Source organism: Phallusia mammillata, chromosome 6, assembly GCF_965637545.1.
Source record: "Phallusia mammillata chromosome 6, kaPhaMamm4.hap1.1, whole genome shotgun sequence".
Classification (NCBI taxonomy): domain Eukaryota; kingdom Metazoa; phylum Chordata; class Ascidiacea; order Phlebobranchia; family Ascidiidae; genus Phallusia; species Phallusia mammillata.
In genome coordinates, this window is record NC_137257.1 from 6,496,344 (window position 1) to 6,512,811 (window position 16,468).

The following is a 16,468-nucleotide window of genomic DNA, read 5'->3' on the forward strand; positions in this document are numbered from 1 at the left end:
TCAATCAATCGCTTGTTCTCTCTGGTCAGTTTGCTTCCTGCTGCTCTTCGCGCTTTCTCTCCCAGACAGGCGTAATTGCCGACCCGGGGAGCGTCGCATCGCCATAGCAATGTGTCTGCAACGCATAGCTACGTATCTGATTGAATGTATATCAGAAAAATATTATTGCCATGCACCTGGTGACGTCATATATTCGTAAATATAATTTGAATTAGAACACAACAAAGCTGTCATGGCTATAGTGCCAGGGGAGTCGAATGACGACTGCTACTCGATCGTTTTGGTCCTCGGAAAAACGTTTCGCGCTGCACTGAGCCCCCAGCAAACAGAAGTTGTACAGGTGAGGCTCTGGTTGGCCTAAATATATGTTTAGGCATCGCTTCTCGGCTCTTTAGAGCTAAGATCAAGTGTAGTATCTGTTCTTCTCAGTTTAATACCTGGGACGCAAGCGATTCGCTTGCATGTCTTTGTATTAACCTGATTTTTGGACAGGGGGTATGGTGCCGAGGCTTGCCTCGCCCTGCCCACGGGTTGTCCTGGTATTGCACTACCTCCAGGCACGGCCCACATTCCCACTTTGGTGGGAAAATCAAGCAATTCATCCCAGTTCTTCGTCGTATATTGTTGTAAACCCTCTTTTCTCACCTCGTAGCCAACATTTTCATGCGCTAAAACCGTCGCAAGCCTGCTGTTCTAATTACTACGTACCGTACCACCCGCCGATTGGGAAACAATCGGGCGTAGAGAAAACGTCCGATTACGTCGGCGTTTTCACAACAAACGCTAAAAAAGTATAGATGAAGAGGGTCGATCTTGAAGTTAACCAAATCATACTTACCTGACGGGGGCCTTCACCGTGATCAGGCCGGCGGTGGGCCCAAGGCGAGGCTTAGCCATTGCACTTTGGCCTAGCTGACCCTTGCGATTACCCCAAATGTGGGTAACTCGGCCGTACAATTTCTGTTAGTGGGGTCTGCGTTCGCGCTAACCCCGTATTATTCTTAATCAATCAATCGCTTGTTCTCTCTGGTCAGTTTGCTTCCTGCTGCTCTTCGCGCTTTCTCTCCCAGACAGGCGTAATTGCCGACCCGGGGAGCGTCGCATCGCCATAGCAATGTGTCTGCAACGCATAGCTACGTATCTGATTGAATGTATATCAGAAAAATATTATTGCCATGCACCTGGTGACGTCATATATTCGTAAATATAATTTGAATTAGAACACAACAAAGCTGTCATGGCTATAGTGCCAGGGGAGTCGAATGACGACTGCTACTCGATCGTTTTGGTCCTCGGAAAAACGTTTCGCGCTGCACTGAGCCCCCAGCAAACAGAAGTTGTACAGGTGAGGCTCTGGTTGGCCTAAATATATGTTTAGGCATCGCTTCTCGGCTCTTTAGAGCTAAGATCAAGTGTAGTATCTGTTCTTCTCAGTTTAATACCTGGGACGCAAGCGATTCGCTTGCATGTCTTTGTATTAACCTGATTTTTGGACAGGGGGTATGGTGCCGAGGCTTGCCTCGCCCTGCCCACGGGTTGTCCTGGTATTGCACTACCTCCAGGCACGGCCCACATTCCCACTTTGGTGGGAAAATCAAGCAATTCATCCCAGTTCTTCGTCGTATATTGTTGTAAACCCTCTTTTCTCACCTCGTAGCCAACATTTTCATGCGCTAAAACCGTCGCAAGCCTGCTGTTCTAATTACTACGTACCGTACCACCCGCCGATTGGGAAACAATCGGGCGTAGAGAAAACGTCCGATTACGTCGGCGTTTTCACAACAAACGCTAAAAAAGTATAGATGAAGAGGGTCGATCTTGAAGTTAACCAAATCATACTTACCTGACGGGGGCCTTCACCGTGATCAGGCCGGCGGTGGGCCCAAGGCGAGGCTTAGCCATTGCACTTTGGCCTAGCTGACCCTTGCGATTACCCCAAATGTGGGTAACTCGGCCGTACAATTTCTGTTAGTGGGGTCTGCGTTCGCGCTAACCCCGTATTATTCTTAATCAATCAATCGCTTGTTCTCTCTGGTCAGTTTGCTTCCTGCTGCTCTTCGCGCTTTCTCTCCCAGACAGGCGTAATTGCCGACCCGGGGAGCGTCGCATCGCCATAGCAATGTGTCTGCAACGCATAGCTACGTATCTGATTGAATGTATATCAGAAAAATATTATTGCCATGCACCTGGTGACGTCATATATTCGTAAATATAATTTGAATTAGAACACAACAAAGCTGTCATGGCTATAGTGCCAGGGGAGTCGAATGACGACTGCTACTCGATCGTTTTGGTCCTCGGAAAAACGTTTCGCGCTGCACTGAGCCCCCAGCAAACAGAAGTTGTACAGGTGAGGCTCTGGTTGGCCTAAATATATGTTTAGGCATCGCTTCTCGGCTCTTTAGAGCTAAGATCAAGTGTAGTATCTGTTCTTCTCAGTTTAATACCTGGGACGCAAGCGATTCGCTTGCATGTCTTTGTATTAACCTGATTTTTGGACAGGGGGTATGGTGCCGAGGCTTGCCTCGCCCTGCCCACGGGTTGTCCTGGTATTGCACTACCTCCAGGCACGGCCCACATTCCCACTTTGGTGGGAAAATCAAGCAATTCATCCCAGTTCTTCGTCGTATATTGTTGTAAACCCTCTTTTCTCACCTCGTAGCCAACATTTTCATGCGCTAAAACCGTCGCAAGCCTGCTGTTCTAATTACTACGTACCGTACCACCCGCCGATTGGGAAACAATCGGGCGTAGAGAAAACGTCCGATTACGTCGGCGTTTTCACAACAAACGCTAAAAAAGTATAGATGAAGAGGGTCGATCTTGAAGTTAACCAAATCATACTTACCTGACGGGGGCCTTCACCGTGATCAGGCCGGCGGTGGGCCCAAGGCGAGGCTTAGCCATTGCACTTTGGCCTAGCTGACCCTTGCGATTACCCCAAATGTGGGTAACTCGGCCGTACAATTTCTGTTAGTGGGGTCTGCGTTCGCGCTAACCCCGTATTATTCTTAATCAATCAATCGCTTGTTCTCTCTGGTCAGTTTGCTTCCTGCTGCTCTTCGCGCTTTCTCTCCCAGACAGGCGTAATTGCCGACCCGGGGAGCGTCGCATCGCCATAGCAATGTGTCTGCAACGCATAGCTACGTATCTGATTGAATGTATATCAGAAAAATATTATTGCCATGCACCTGGTGACGTCATATATTCGTAAATATAATTTGAATTAGAACACAACAAAGCTGTCATGGCTATAGTGCCAGGGGAGTCGAATGACGACTGCTACTCGATCGTTTTGGTCCTCGGAAAAACGTTTCGCGCTGCACTGAGCCCCCAGCAAACAGAAGTTGTACAGGTGAGGCTCTGGTTGGCCTAAATATATGTTTAGGCATCGCTTCTCGGCTCTTTAGAGCTAAGATCAAGTGTAGTATCTGTTCTTCTCAGTTTAATACCTGGGACGCAAGCGATTCGCTTGCATGTCTTTGTATTAACCTGATTTTTGGACAGGGGGTATGGTGCCGAGGCTTGCCTCGCCCTGCCCACGGGTTGTCCTGGTATTGCACTACCTCCAGGCACGGCCCACATTCCCACTTTGGTGGGAAAATCAAGCAATTCATCCCAGTTCTTCGTCGTATATTGTTGTAAACCCTCTTTTCTCACCTCGTAGCCAACATTTTCATGCGCTAAAACCGTCGCAAGCCTGCTGTTCTAATTACTACGTACCGTACCACCCGCCGATTGGGAAACAATCGGGCGTAGAGAAAACGTCCGATTACGTCGGCGTTTTCACAACAAACGCTAAAAAAGTATAGATGAAGAGGGTCGATCTTGAAGTTAACCAAATCATACTTACCTGACGGGGGCCTTCACCGTGATCAGGCCGGCGGTGGGCCCAAGGCGAGGCTTAGCCATTGCACTTTGGCCTAGCTGACCCTTGCGATTACCCCAAATGTGGGTAACTCGGCCGTACAATTTCTGTTAGTGGGGTCTGCGTTCGCGCTAACCCCGTATTATTCTTAATCAATCAATCGCTTGTTCTCTCTGGTCAGTTTGCTTCCTGCTGCTCTTCGCGCTTTCTCTCCCAGACAGGCGTAATTGCCGACCCGGGGAGCGTCGCATCGCCATAGCAATGTGTCTGCAACGCATAGCTACGTATCTGATTGAATGTATATCAGAAAAATATTATTGCCATGCACCTGGTGACGTCATATATTCGTAAATATAATTTGAATTAGAACACAACAAAGCTGTCATGGCTATAGTGCCAGGGGAGTCGAATGACGACTGCTACTCGATCGTTTTGGTCCTCGGAAAAACGTTTCGCGCTGCACTGAGCCCCCAGCAAACAGAAGTTGTACAGGTGAGGCTCTGGTTGGCCTAAATATATGTTTAGGCATCGCTTCTCGGCTCTTTAGAGCTAAGATCAAGTGTAGTATCTGTTCTTCTCAGTTTAATACCTGGGACGCAAGCGATTCGCTTGCATGTCTTTGTATTAACCTGATTTTTGGACAGGGGGTATGGTGCCGAGGCTTGCCTCGCCCTGCCCACGGGTTGTCCTGGTATTGCACTACCTCCAGGCACGGCCCACATTCCCACTTTGGTGGGAAAATCAAGCAATTCATCCCAGTTCTTCGTCGTATATTGTTGTAAACCCTCTTTTCTCACCTCGTAGCCAACATTTTCATGCGCTAAAACCGTCGCAAGCCTGCTGTTCTAATTACTACGTACCGTACCACCCGCCGATTGGGAAACAATCGGGCGTAGAGAAAACGTCCGATTACGTCGGCGTTTTCACAACAAACGCTAAAAAAGTATAGATGAAGAGGGTCGATCTTGAAGTTAACCAAATCATACTTACCTGACGGGGGCCTTCACCGTGATCAGGCCGGCGGTGGGCCCAAGGCGAGGCTTAGCCATTGCACTTTGGCCTAGCTGACCCTTGCGATTACCCCAAATGTGGGTAACTCGGCCGTACAATTTCTGTTAGTGGGGTCTGCGTTCGCGCTAACCCCGTATTATTCTTAATCAATCAATCGCTTGTTCTCTCTGGTCAGTTTGCTTCCTGCTGCTCTTCGCGCTTTCTCTCCCAGACAGGCGTAATTGCCGACCCGGGGAGCGTCGCATCGCCATAGCAATGTGTCTGCAACGCATAGCTACGTATCTGATTGAATGTATATCAGAAAAATATTATTGCCATGCACCTGGTGACGTCATATATTCGTAAATATAATTTGAATTAGAACACAACAAAGCTGTCATGGCTATAGTGCCAGGGGAGTCGAATGACGACTGCTACTCGATCGTTTTGGTCCTCGGAAAAACGTTTCGCGCTGCACTGAGCCCCCAGCAAACAGAAGTTGTACAGGTGAGGCTCTGGTTGGCCTAAATATATGTTTAGGCATCGCTTCTCGGCTCTTTAGATCTCGCGGTTTGGGTGCTGCCAAAATATTGTAAAACTGCTATTTGTGGTGCGCCGCTGTGGCGTCTGAGTGACGTCATAATCAAAGAAACAAAGAAGAAACGGCGCTGTGCCGCACCCATACACTCAACCGCGGTTTTTATTGGATTTTACCGCTTTTTTGGATTTATTTTCGTCAATCTTTTGGATTTTATCTTGGATTTTATCTTGGATTTTATCCCACACTGCTGGATTATTCTTGGATTTTATCAACCAGAAGCTGCCCCATACCGGGCCGGCCACGAAGTTATCGAAAAAGTAAGTGCCGGCCCGGTTAGGGCCTTGTTTTTATCATAAACCAAGACGAATTAAAACACAGCCGCTTAGAGGGTCGCCTTAACGAACTGACGAGCAGCAAGCCGCCATCTTGTTTTAGATTCCTTTTTTCCTTTTTCTCTTTTCAGCCAGTACAGGAACCTGATTTGCCAAATTTTGGTCACGTGACACTTCGTCACTTTAGTTCCTTCTTTTATTTGTCTTGGTTAGTCTTGGAAAATCGGCAATTTGTTAACCTCAGTCACGTGACACAGGGTCACAGCCCCGCGACTTCTAGCTCTCCTAATTTATCTGTAGTCACGTGACACAACGTCACAGCATACGTTTGTTCGTTTGGACTCTGCCGCAGTGGCCGTTACGGTTCGTCGCTCAGCCCACGTCAGACATTTTCTCTCGCTTTCGTTATACTTCTCTTTCCCTTTCTCATTTAAACCTACTGACCTGTTGTGGTTGGTGCCCAGTCATCCGGAACTCACTCTGCCACCAGCCCACAGGCCCGCCATTTTGTTTCTTTTGTTTAAACGCACCGCAACCTTAAGTTCTGTGCCTTTAATACCGCGCCATAATTCTGTTATTGTTTTCGTAGTTAGTTTAGTTGTTTATTTGTACTAAGTAATATTAATATTGTTATTAAAATTATTATACGTTAATATTCAAGCATATTGTAATTCTGACCTTGTTTCCTTTTTGTTAAAATCTATTCTGAACATACTTGGCGGCTCAACTAGTCTCTAGCGCCGTCTCACGGTTGTTGTTTTAATCATCTCGTTTTTCCTTTTTTTTTTTTGCTTATTTTCTCCCTTACGCCTTTGTCGCCTGTGGCGTATAATTGTTAAGAATATATATATCTATACAGCGACCAACGCTGTCAAAACATCAAAAATCGCCCTGTTTTAATTACTTTCTTTTTAACAAACAATAAAAGGAATACTAATAATAAGACTCTGCACCTCAGCCATATACTCCTAATTTGTAATTTGACCCCGGATTTTAACCTGCTTGTTTTTATTTCACCATGTATACACAACCGGAACTGCGGAGGTCTCGACTTCGAAGTGCACGCACGGAATCGCAGGTGTTGTCGCAGGATGACCAAACCAGACCTGAAGCCCCACCCCTGACGGTGAGTTACCGCGGCTCTCGTGCGACACAATTCGAGTGCAGTGTGAAGGGTTGCAGTATGCGCTCATCACTTTTGGCGAGCGTCAACCGGCACATAACTAATGTCCACCGGTTGGCGCTTGGTGTAATGCGTGCAAAATGCTCCAAATGCAAGACCATCTTGGAGCTGCGTGGTTCTCTCAACAAAATGAGGGACCACTTTAAGAGTTGCGCTGCACCCTCCACCCCTATCTCGAATGTGTCAAACGGCGATTTTCGTTGCCCGCAGTGTGATAGTCGTTGGCCGTCCCTTGTTGCTGCCAGAACGCATCACTACACGCAGCATCCAGGTGGTCCGACACTACCATCATCCAATTTCACGGTGGAGAAGGTTTTAAAACCTCCCCGGAGTAGCGGAAGCCCAGGCCAATTAAACATCCCGATTTTGTACTCCGGGGACTCCACCGTTTATAACTGCCCCTTTTCGGACTGCCTGAAATGTAGTGATGGTTATGCCAGGGCCCTCAGCCTCAAGACCCATTTACGCACTTGCCACAACAGGACCTTAATATCGTACCTCACAACATGTGGCAAGTGCAAGTGCGCCGTAGACAGTCACGCTAAGAACCTGTTAAAAGTCTCGGCGCACTACAAGACCTGCCTTGGCATAACGAGCGAGCCGGTCCCGAAGATATCCTCCCCTCAGCACTTCCCCCCGCTAGGCGCAGATGAAGAAAGCACCGTCTGCTCTCCCCGTATTCCGTCGATGGTCTTCAACCATTCGTCGGTCTCAACCCCTAACTCCGAGAGCGGCCTTCTCGCGGACCTCGCATCTTTGTCCTTAGATGAGTCGGAGGTCTGCGATGAAGGTCCGCTCCTTCCCATTCCCTCTCCCATACATAAGGTTAAATCACCCACATCCTATGCTGAAGCCGTACGGCTTCCCCCTCCCCCGGTAATTCTGTCCCCCATAACAATCCCCAGTATGTCGGTGCTGACTGATTCGGCCTGCGGTTCACCCTTTAATTTACGTTTACCCGTCGGGGATAATTCCCCGGCAACTGTCCCACCGTCCCCACTCCAAAGTTGGCTTAGAACACCAACTTCCACCGGGATCAGAGGGAAGACGGCGGTCTCAATTGTTCTCCCGCCCAACCTTCCCTCCGCTCTTCTGGCTTCATTTCTAGGCCCATGCGTGAGTACTAACGTGGGGGTTTCGCCATGCGTCGGCCGCTCGTCAGGCCGCCGTGTGGAGGAGCCGCCGGCCGATCGGCGGAACGAGCGATCTCCGGTGTCACGTTTAGTGGCGTCGGAGCTTTCTCCGCCCGTTGTGACGTCGGAACAGGCGAAGCTGTTCGGCATTAGCCCGTCTCCGACTCCGACCCTAGGATCGGACGAGGAGAGGAGCGAAGTGTCGACAGCCGAGCTCCGAGCTGCGGAGGCAAACCTCAGTGAGCCGATCCCCGGATGTAGCGCTGATTCCATCTTGCGCGAAACCCGGGAGAAGTCTCGAGAGGAGCCGATGCGGCCGGCTGAAACGGACCCCGGTCCGGGAAGGCCTGTCGGGATGGCGAATCGGAGTACTGCTTCTTGTCCGTCGCGTGGGAGTGATCCCTCACCCCGCGTTCCGGCGATGCGGCAGCCGGCCGATGAATCTGAACGACACGAACCCACGGCTAGTAAAGCGCACCGGATCCGTTCTCCTAGCTCTTTCAGTGGTGATCGCCCCCCTGTTAACTTAAGGTCTGAAACCAAATTGTCTTTTGATGAACTTCGAGCTCGGTTCGATAATATTATTGTTTCGGACTTTTCATATGGTAATGGCTTTGCCGAGCTCGAGCGCGCACTGGAAGAGTGGACATCGGCCGCTGGTGTAACGTCTAAAACGCAAGTACGCAAACCCCGATTTAACCGAGGCGCTATGCGCCGCTCAATCGACAATCGGGAGCGTGGACATCCCAATAAGGTTAATCAAACGCCAATGACTGGGAACTCCACGAAGGGCTTCGCCCTGCGGAAAGCGTTTTGGCGTGACCAGAAAGGCACAGTCCGTAGGATAACGGATGGTAATAAAGGGGAGATCAGGTGCCGAATTGACCCCTCCACCGTGGAGGCTAAGTTCCGTTCCGATCTCAAGGCACCGGACCGGGAGGACGCGATCGAGCGTTTGCCCGACTGGATGGACGCTCCGGAGCTCGGTAACCCGGCGTCGCCTGCAGTTCCTGACGATGTGGATGACCGGCCAATATCGCCCAAGGAGGTCGAGATGGTTCTCCAGACTGTAAACACTGGATCCGCCGCTGGTTCCGACGGCTTGTCCTATGGGTTTTGGAAGGCTTTCGATCCAAAGGGTCTTAGACTCTCGAAGCTTTTCGAAGCCTGTAGGGCGAGTCGCCGGGTTCCCAGCCAGTGGCGGTCGTCGAGGGTCACTCTGATTTGCAAAAATCCGGAGGGGGACCTCGACGATTTGTCCAACTGGAGACCCATCTCGATCTGCCGTAACATCTATAAAATCTATGCGGCGGTATTGGCTCGTCGTCTGCAGAGTTGGGCGCTGGAGCGTGGCGTCGTCTCCTCCGAGCAAAAGGGCTTCATGCCGGTCGAGGGAACGTTCGAACACGTGTACATGTTGGATGCTGCCTTGGCAGATGCCAAGCTAAACGGCAAGGACATCTTTGTCGGGTGGCTTGACATCAAAAACGCCTTCGGTAGTATCCGGCATGATTGTATCCGTAGCGTTATGCGTGCCTTGGCCGTACCAAGCTACTTGAGCGAATGTATCCTGGACGTCTACGTCGCGAACACTTGCACAGTGAGAACTGCTGTGGGTATGACCGGCGAGATACGGATCGGTAGAGGGGTCCGTCAAGGGTGTCCTCTGTCCGGGATAGTATTCAATCTCGTGGCTGAAGTGCTGGTTCGGGGCATCAAAGCGCGTAACGACTGCGGCTATGCATTCTCTTGCGCTCCGACTGTCTTTTCCCAAGTGCTGGCATATGCTGATGACGCGTGCCTCATTGCAAGCTCAAGAGCGCAGTTGTGCAGGCAGCTAAAGGTGTGCGAGGAGTTCGCCGACTGGGCTGGGATACGTTTCAACCCCAACAAATGCCGAGTCATGTCCCAGGTCACGAGTGGAAGACGTCGGGTGCGCGATCCGGATCCTTTCCTGCTCTCGGGTGGGGAGGTGAAGGTGATTGCGCTCGATGAATTCTACAAGTACCTGGGCGTCCGGCAGGGCTACCTCACTGATGTGAGGCATAACAACACGTTGAGCCTTTCAGTCGGTAGAATAGAGCGCTTATTTAAAAGCAAGCTGACTCCGCACCAGAAGCTAATTGCCCTCAAGCGATTTGAGCTCCCACGTCTCAGCTTCATTCTCCGCGTGCGACATTTCCCAATCAGTGCTCTGAGGAAGGTTGACAGCGTTGTGCGGCGATGCTTGAAGATCGCATTTGGCTTACCCTCTAGAACTTGTGTGGCATTCTTCCACTCGTCTTCGGACAGTGGGGGACTGGGTGTACCATCGTTGGCTTGCGAGGGTGATATCCTCGCGGTCACCCAGGCGTATAAATCGCTAACGTCACCAGATTGGAGGGTGGCTGCCGTTGCACGCGGTCGGCTGGAATCACTCACAGGGCGGGCTATGTCAAGCAAAGAGGTGAGTGTCAGTGCGATGGCGGCTTTCCTATCAGGGAGCTCCGTTCGTGGAAACTCTTCGACCGGGTGCGGAAGCCTGGAAAGGGACCTGTTCACGTATGTGCGCAGGGCCTCGCCCAGGCTGAAGCTTCGGTTCGTCGAGGGCGCGGACGGGCGCTTTTGCGTAACGTCGGGTGGCAAGACGTTGGCTCCTGGCAACCGGGGAGTACTCACCAGAACACTCCACCAAATGGCTTCCACCAGGTGGAGAGAGGTGTGGGCCAGTCATCCCGATCAAGGGAAGACCGTAAGCGCTCACACCCTGTACGGTTATTCTAACCACTGGCTGAAGAAACCGGGGGCTCTGTCCATTCCAGAGCAAAGATTCGCCTTGAAAGCCCGCATGAACCTCCTTCCTGTAAAGAAGGTCCGGACACGGTTTAGGAGGCGTGTCCAACACAACTTGCGATGCTGCCGCTGTGGGCACGAGGTTGAGACCCTTCCCCATGTACTCAACCATTGTCAACCGGTGATGCCTGAAATCTTATCCCGGCACAATGGCGTCATGGAGGAGGTTCTGAGTCGCGTGCCGTCTGGGAACTACACCAGGATTTCCGTCGACCGGGTTTGTTCGGAGCATGCGGTGGCGGCGGGCGAGAACCTTCGGCCTGATTTGATTCTCGAAAGCGCCGATAGGTTCTTGGTCGTCGACTTCGCGTGCCCGTTCGAAAACGGCGCGGATGCCCTCGCCTCTGCGGCGGCCCGTAAAGAAAACAAATACAGGGAGCTTTGTGGAAACTTGGCCCGTGCAACAAACAAGCGGGTCAGTTTCCACAGTTTTATAATCGGCTCCCTGGGAAGCTACGCCAAGGGCAATAACCAAACACTGTCAGCCCTTGGCATTACGGGTCGCCTCCAGACGGACTTGGCCAGAGTGTGCTCCGCTCTGGCCATTAGGGGTAGCTACCTTGTGTGGCAGTCCTGGTGTAGGGGCTTGGCTAGTGGACTCGAAAATACGTAAGAACACCAACTGTCGCCATCTTTTTTGTGCAGGCTGGTCATGCTCCATACCTTTTATTTGAAACGGCGGCGGGGGTGGCACGTACACCATATCCAAGAAAAAGCGACGGGACATCATTGAACAGTACAACTGCTGGAAACCGGAACACTGATGAGGGCGCCTAAGCAATCTCACTTTCTGCCTGACACGTGCAAAACAACAGGCAACAAGGGCGCCCTCTGACAACAATACTCTACCCATGCAAGCAAAATTTCACAACCAAGCACCATGGATCCGGAAACCGCCCCCGCCGTCGTCCACGCAATTCCGCGCACGCGTAAGCCCTGGTGGAGGGGTTGGGCGCCAGACATGAACAAACAATGAATAGAAACGAAGAGAAAGGATGCAGAAGAGCACCCATCTGGCGCCCTCCCTAATTTTATTCGCACAGCGGAGTATTCCGCCAGGGCTCCGTATTCACAAACCAAAGAAACACAATCACACACACATCTTTAATTACTTTGTCGTTCACCTGTTATTTTCATTTGTACCACAGGCACTTTAAAGAAACATTTCACTAACTGCCTTCCATTCCCTACCTCATCACAAAAATGTTCGGAAGGCAGTTGTAAACCCACTAACTATTATTATTATTATTATTATTTTTTTTTTTTTTTTTTATTTTTTTTTTTTTTTTTTTTTCCCACATATACACACATTTTTTTTTTGGAGCCCAGCCTGCCTCAAGTCCACTAGCCCACCCCCCTGCGACACCCTGCAGCCCCGTTTTATACTGATATTAAAATTAAATCAACTTCAATTAACCCCACTTATTTCAACAGATTAATGGCGGTGTGGCGTGTGTTGTTTGCGTTTTTTTTTTTTCCTGTCCTTTGTATGTTATATTGTTTTACGCAGACACCGATTTGCTGTGTGTTATACCGCTGTCTGCCTTTTTGTTTTTTTGCCACACCGCCAACTCACAAGTAAAATCAAACACAAATTCAAAATTATATATCACCCACCGTCCTAGGGCGGTGGAGGCCGTGCGTGCCCCGCAATCTTTCGAACGGCGATGCCTCCGCAGTATTGATGTTTGTCGATTTTTCGTTACATTCAATAAACGAGGTGTAGAGTCAAAAGTCTGTTCTTCTCAGTTTAATACCTGGGACGCAAGCGATTCGCTTGCATGTCTTTGTATTAACCTGATTTTTGGACAGGGGGTATGGTGCCGAGGCTTGCCTCGCCCTGCCCACGGGTTGTCCTGGTATTGCACTACCTCCAGGCACGGCCCACATTCCCACTTTGGTGGGAAAATCAAGCAATTCATCCCAGTTCTTCGTCGTATATTGTTGTAAACCCTCTTTTCTCACCTCGTAGCCAACATTTTCATGCGCTAAAACCGTCGCAAGCCTGCTGTTCTAATTACTACGTACCGTACCACCCGCCGATTGGGAAACAATCGGGCGTAGAGAAAACGTCCGATTACGTCGGCGTTTTCACAACAAACGCTAAAAAAGTATAGATGAAGAGGGTCGATCTTGAAGTTAACCAAATCATACTTACCTGACGGGGGCCTTCACCGTGATCAGGCCGGCGGTGGGCCCAAGGCGAGGCTTAGCCATTGCACTTTGGCCTAGCTGACCCTTGCGATTACCCCAAATGTGGGTAACTCGGCCGTACAATTTCTGTTAGTGGGGTCTGCGTTCGCGCTAACCCCGTATTATTCTTAATCAATCGCTTGTTCTCTCTGGTCAGTTTGCTTCCTGCTGCTCTTCGCGCTTTCTCTCCCAGACAGGCGTAATTGCCGACCCGGGGAGCGTCGCATCGCCATAGCAATGTGTCTGCAACGCATAGCTACGTATCTGATTGAATGTATATCAGAAAAATATTATTGCCATGCACCTGGTGACGTCATATATTCGTAAATATAATTTGAATTAGAACACAACAAAGCTGTCATGGCTATAGTGCCAGGGGAGTCGAATGACGACTGCTACTCGATCGTTTTGGTCCTCGGAAAAACGTTTCGCGCTGCACTGAGCCCCCAGCAAACAGAAGTTGTACAGGTGAGGCTCTGGTTGGCCTAAATATATGTTTAGGCATCGCTTCTCGGCTCTTTAGAGCTAAGATCAAGTGTAGTATCTGTTCTTCTCAGTTTAATACCTGGGACGCAAGCGATTCGCTTGCATGTCTTTGTATTAACCTGATTTTTGGACAGGGGGTATGGTGCCGAGGCTTGCCTCGCCCTGCCCACGGGTTGTCCTGGTATTGCACTACCTCCAGGCACGGCCCACATTCCCACTTTGGTGGGAAAATCAAGCAATTCATCCCAGTTCTTCGTCGTATATTGTTGTAAACCCTCTTTTCTCACCTCGTAGCCAACATTTTCATGCGCTAAAACCGTCGCAAGCCTGCTGTTCTAATTACTACGTACCGTACCACCCGCCGATTGGGAAACAATCGGGCGTAGAGAAAACGTCCGATTACGTCGGCGTTTTCACAACAAACGCTAAAAAAGTATAGATGAAGAGGGTCGATCTTGAAGTTAACCAAATCATACTTACCTGACGGGGGCCTTCACCGTGATCAGGCCGGCGGTGGGCCCAAGGCGAGGCTTAGCCATTGCACTTTGGCCTAGCTGACCCTTGCGATTACCCCAAATGTGGGTAACTCGGCCGTACAATTTCTGTTAGTGGGGTCTGCGTTCGCGCTAACCCCGTATTATTCTTAATCAATCGCTTGTTCTCTCTGGTCAGTTTGCTTCCTGCTGCTCTTCGCGCTTTCTCTCCCAGACAGGCGTAATTGCCGACCCGGGGAGCGTCGCATCGCCATAGCAATGTGTCTGCAACGCATAGCTACGTATCTGATTGAATGTATATCAGAAAAATATTATTGCCATGCACCTGGTGACGTCATATATTCGTAAATATAATTTGAATTAGAACACAACAAAGCTGTCATGGCTATAGTGCCAGGGGAGTCGAATGACGACTGCTACTCGATCGTTTTGGTCCTCGGAAAAACGTTTCGCGCTGCACTGAGCCCCCAGCAAACAGAAGTTGTACAGGTGAGGCTCTGGTTGGCCTAAATATATGTTTAGGCATCGCTTCTCGGCTCTTTAGAGCTAAGATCAAGTGTAGTATCTGTTCTTCTCAGTTTAATACCTGGGACGCAAGCGATTCGCTTGCATGTCTTTGTATTAACCTGATTTTTGGACAGGGGGTATGGTGCCGAGGCTTGCCTCGCCCTGCCCACGGGTTGTCCTGGTATTGCACTACCTCCAGGCACGGCCCACATTCCCACTTTGGTGGGAAAATCAAGCAATTCATCCCAGTTCTTCGTCGTATATTGTTGTAAACCCTCTTTTCTCACCTCGTAGCCAACATTTTCATGCGCTAAAACCGTCGCAAGCCTGCTGTTCTAATTACTACGTACCGTACCACCCGCCGATTGGGAAACAATCGGGCGTAGAGAAAACGTCCGATTACGTCGGCGTTTTCACAACAAACGCTAAAAAAGTATAGATGAAGAGGGTCGATCTTGAAGTTAACCAAATCATACTTACCTGACGGGGGCCTTCACCGTGATCAGGCCGGCGGTGGGCCCAAGGCGAGGCTTAGCCATTGCACTTTGGCCTAGCTGACCCTTGCGATTACCCCAAATGTGGGTAACTCGGCCGTACAATTTCTGTTAGTGGGGTCTGCGTTCGCGCTAACCCCGTATTATTCTTAATCAATCGCTTGTTCTCTCTGGTCAGTTTGCTTCCTGCTGCTCTTCGCGCTTTCTCTCCCAGACAGGCGTAATTGCCGACCCGGGGAGCGTCGCATCGCCATAGCAATGTGTCTGCAACGCATAGCTACGTATCTGATTGAATGTATATCAGAAAAATATTATTGCCATGCACCTGGTGACGTCATATATTCGTAAATATAATTTGAATTAGAACACAACAAAGCTGTCATGGCTATAGTGCCAGGGGAGTCGAATGACGACTGCTACTCGATCGTTTTGGTCCTCGGAAAAACGTTTCGCGCTGCACTGAGCCCCCAGCAAACAGAAGTTGTACAGGTGAGGCTCTGGTTGGCCTAAATATATGTTTAGGCATCGCTTCTCGGCTCTTTAGAGCTAAGATCAAGTGTAGTATCTGTTCTTCTCAGTTTAATACCTGGGACGCAAGCGATTCGCTTGCATGTCTTTGTATTAACCTGATTTTTGGACAGGGGGTATGGTGCCGAGGCTTGCCTCGCCCTGCCCACGGGTTGTCCTGGTATTGCACTACCTCCAGGCACGGCCCACATTCCCACTTTGGTGGGAAAATCAAGCAATTCATCCCAGTTCTTCGTCGTATATTGTTGTAAACCCTCTTTTCTCACCTCGTAGCCAACATTTTCATGCGCTAAAACCGTCGCAAGCCTGCTGTTCTAATTACTACGTACCGTACCACCCGCCGATTGGGAAACAATCGGGCGTAGAGAAAACGTCCGATTACGTCGGCGTTTTCACAACAAACGCTAAAAAAGTATAGATGAAGAGGGTCGATCTTGAAGTTAACCAAATCATACTTACCTGACGGGGGCCTTCACCGTGATCAGGCCGGCGGTGGGCCCAAGGCGAGGCTTAGCCATTGCACTTTGGCCTAGCTGACCCTTGCGATTACCCCAAATGTGGGTAACTCGGCCGTACAATTTCTGTTAGTGGGGTCTGCGTTCGCGCTAACCCCGTATTATTCTTAATCAATCGCTTGTTCTCTCTGGTCAGTTTGCTTCCTGCTGCTCTTCGCGCTTTCTCTCCCAGACAGGCGTAATTGCCGACCCGGGGAGCGTCGCATCGCCATAGCAATGTGTCTGCAACGCATAGCTACGTATCTGATTGAATGTATATCAGAAAAATATTATTGCCATGCACCTGGTGACGTCATATATTCGTAAATATAATTTGAATTAGAACACAACAAAGCTGTCATGGCTATAGTGCCAGGGGAGTCGAATGACGAC

At 49.9% G+C, this 16,468-nt stretch overlaps 18 non-coding genes across 18 annotated transcripts; all 18 read left to right on the plus strand.

Annotated features, from left to right (window-relative positions):
- The first annotated feature begins 375 nt into the window (after positions 1–375).
- Positions 376–573, plus strand: LOC145235189 (U2 spliceosomal RNA). The gene has a single exon (XR_013861693.1). It is a non-coding gene; the product is annotated as a U2 spliceosomal RNA (small nuclear RNA).
- A 257-nt stretch (positions 574–830) lies between these two features.
- On the plus strand, positions 831–994 carry LOC145235061 (U1 spliceosomal RNA). The gene has a single exon (XR_013861570.1). It is a non-coding gene; the product is annotated as a U1 spliceosomal RNA (small nuclear RNA).
- Positions 995–1,380: 386 nt separating this feature from the next.
- Positions 1,381–1,578, plus strand: LOC145235190 (U2 spliceosomal RNA). The gene has a single exon (XR_013861694.1). It is a non-coding gene; the product is annotated as a U2 spliceosomal RNA (small nuclear RNA).
- A 257-nt stretch (positions 1,579–1,835) lies between these two features.
- LOC145235063 (U1 spliceosomal RNA) lies at positions 1,836–1,999 on the plus strand. The gene has a single exon (XR_013861572.1). It is a non-coding gene; the product is annotated as a U1 spliceosomal RNA (small nuclear RNA).
- A 386-nt stretch (positions 2,000–2,385) lies between these two features.
- LOC145235191 (U2 spliceosomal RNA) lies at positions 2,386–2,583 on the plus strand. The gene has a single exon (XR_013861695.1). It is a non-coding gene; the product is annotated as a U2 spliceosomal RNA (small nuclear RNA).
- A 257-nt stretch (positions 2,584–2,840) lies between these two features.
- Positions 2,841–3,004, plus strand: LOC145235064 (U1 spliceosomal RNA). The gene has a single exon (XR_013861573.1). It is a non-coding gene; the product is annotated as a U1 spliceosomal RNA (small nuclear RNA).
- Positions 3,005–3,390: 386 nt separating this feature from the next.
- On the plus strand, positions 3,391–3,588 carry LOC145235192 (U2 spliceosomal RNA). Its single transcript, XR_013861696.1, has one exon. It is a non-coding gene; the product is annotated as a U2 spliceosomal RNA (small nuclear RNA).
- Positions 3,589–3,845: 257 nt separating this feature from the next.
- On the plus strand, positions 3,846–4,009 carry LOC145235065 (U1 spliceosomal RNA). Its single transcript, XR_013861574.1, has one exon. It is a non-coding gene; the product is annotated as a U1 spliceosomal RNA (small nuclear RNA).
- Positions 4,010–4,395: 386 nt separating this feature from the next.
- LOC145235193 (U2 spliceosomal RNA) lies at positions 4,396–4,593 on the plus strand. Its single transcript, XR_013861697.1, has one exon. It is a non-coding gene; the product is annotated as a U2 spliceosomal RNA (small nuclear RNA).
- Positions 4,594–4,850: 257 nt separating this feature from the next.
- Positions 4,851–5,014, plus strand: LOC145235066 (U1 spliceosomal RNA). Its single transcript, XR_013861575.1, has one exon. It is a non-coding gene; the product is annotated as a U1 spliceosomal RNA (small nuclear RNA).
- Positions 5,015–12,573: 7,559 nt separating this feature from the next.
- On the plus strand, positions 12,574–12,772 carry LOC145235269 (U2 spliceosomal RNA). Its single transcript, XR_013861768.1, has one exon. It is a non-coding gene; the product is annotated as a U2 spliceosomal RNA (small nuclear RNA).
- Positions 12,773–13,029: 257 nt separating this feature from the next.
- LOC145235068 (U1 spliceosomal RNA) lies at positions 13,030–13,193 on the plus strand. Its single transcript, XR_013861576.1, has one exon. It is a non-coding gene; the product is annotated as a U1 spliceosomal RNA (small nuclear RNA).
- Positions 13,194–13,575: 382 nt separating this feature from the next.
- Positions 13,576–13,773, plus strand: LOC145235194 (U2 spliceosomal RNA). Its single transcript, XR_013861698.1, has one exon. It is a non-coding gene; the product is annotated as a U2 spliceosomal RNA (small nuclear RNA).
- A 257-nt stretch (positions 13,774–14,030) lies between these two features.
- Positions 14,031–14,194, plus strand: LOC145235070 (U1 spliceosomal RNA). The gene has a single exon (XR_013861578.1). It is a non-coding gene; the product is annotated as a U1 spliceosomal RNA (small nuclear RNA).
- A 382-nt stretch (positions 14,195–14,576) lies between these two features.
- Positions 14,577–14,774, plus strand: LOC145235196 (U2 spliceosomal RNA). The gene has a single exon (XR_013861700.1). It is a non-coding gene; the product is annotated as a U2 spliceosomal RNA (small nuclear RNA).
- A 257-nt stretch (positions 14,775–15,031) lies between these two features.
- Positions 15,032–15,195, plus strand: LOC145235071 (U1 spliceosomal RNA). Its single transcript, XR_013861579.1, has one exon. It is a non-coding gene; the product is annotated as a U1 spliceosomal RNA (small nuclear RNA).
- Positions 15,196–15,577: 382 nt separating this feature from the next.
- Positions 15,578–15,775, plus strand: LOC145235197 (U2 spliceosomal RNA). Its single transcript, XR_013861701.1, has one exon. It is a non-coding gene; the product is annotated as a U2 spliceosomal RNA (small nuclear RNA).
- A 257-nt stretch (positions 15,776–16,032) lies between these two features.
- LOC145235072 (U1 spliceosomal RNA) lies at positions 16,033–16,196 on the plus strand. The gene has a single exon (XR_013861580.1). It is a non-coding gene; the product is annotated as a U1 spliceosomal RNA (small nuclear RNA).
- Positions 16,197–16,468: the final 272 nt, after the last annotated feature.